Genomic DNA, 1,683 nt, shown 5'->3' with positions numbered 1-1,683 from the left:
TCACACACACACACACACCATATATATATATATATATATATATATATATTCCCATCTACATTTTTGTCAATTTATAGTATTCAAATATAGGTAAATGGTTAGGAAAGCATGTAAAATTATTCAAGATACATTGTCATATGCAAAGATTAGAAAGGTGGTAGATATTCGATTCACACTGATATGGTTTCACACTACGCGTGCAAGCTTGGTCGCACCGGTGATAGTTTGTGTATGGCGGAACGGGCAGATGATTGTACGTGACGGGATAGAATCCAGTACATGCGTAGATGTCGAAGGTTAACCCGTCTTGATGATGTACATATTGGTGACTTCATGTCACTTTTATACAGCATTAGACAAACACATATAGTATCATAGTTGAAGTTAAGCGGGTCAAACATTTTATCCCGAGCGTACTGTTATACACCATCAATAAATGTATATATCCGAGCTTGCGCATACATCTATAAACAACATCGATATTATAAGAAGCTAAACCGCGTTTGGGACGGTTATCGCTACAACTTAATGGGTCAGTCTGCGGATTGCAGGCGTGAGTTCCATCAAGTCGTTCCGTGCTCAAGTATATATCCCGGACTATCTCTGAGCGCGAATAAAAACCACATCCGAACAATATACCCCTATGTCCAACCACATTACTCGTTGTTGAAGCAAGCGTTCAATGTGACTCACCTGTACTGTGTCTGGACTGCCCCCCACAAATAGTGCGAATTCAATCCCTTTTGTCATATTTTCACTAATTATAGTGCGTTTGTACTGAGTATCCAGTGTGTACTGAGAAGACCAGATTTGGCATCAAACGCAGGGTGAGTTGAGATGGACTCAGAGTGCGCAGTACTTTAGGCTTTGCTGATCTTGTTAGAGGCCTATCTGTCACTGAGAGCAATCCTGCTACACACTTCTGACTTCTGCCGATGAAAGCACAGCGGTCGGTGTAATGAGGCGACACGGTTCATGTTCACGTGGTGTTAATTTATTTATTATAAGATTTTTATCGCTATCGCGTGATCAATTCGAAATCTTATTTGAGAACAGTTAAGTTGGAGCAACTAGGCACACTTATAATCGTCCAGAACAGTGAAAGATACACTACGGCATAGCATACACAAGTGATCGACTTGTGCCACAATAACATAACATATCTAATAGGCACACTGCCATACTGCGTGCAAACCAATCTATCTCACCATGTCCAACAAAGCAGACCATGAAGTGAGTCAATCCTGGCGGTTCACCTCAGCCTTGGTGGCGGCGTACGTGTCCGAGACTGTTACTATCCCAGCTGAGGTACATAGTGTAGACTGAACAAGTGTTCTTATTTAGCCATTAATCTATGCTATTGCGCAGAACCTTCCCTCTATTATCGAATCTCAGCTTTTGTTATGTAGTTAGGGCAGTCTTGTGTTTCTATTCTTTCCGCTAAGCCACATGCGGCTGAAAAGTCTATCGATGTGGATTGAAGCACAAGGCAATTTGTATAGATACATACACAGGGAAGATAAGTACATACTCTGTATTGCACAGTGACCTGTTGAACAGCAGGAGATTTGAAACCACTGCCTTGGAATGCCTATCAATACACACACACACACACACACACACATACAAACACACAGATATACATACATATATATATATATATATATATATANATATATATAT

Source organism: Sphaeroforma arctica (genome assembly GCF_001186125.1).
Source record: "Sphaeroforma arctica JP610 unplaced genomic scaffold supercont1.521, whole genome shotgun sequence".
Classification (NCBI taxonomy): Eukaryota; class Ichthyosporea; order Ichthyophonida; genus Sphaeroforma; species Sphaeroforma arctica.
Note: the sequence above shows the minus strand (reverse complement) of the source record.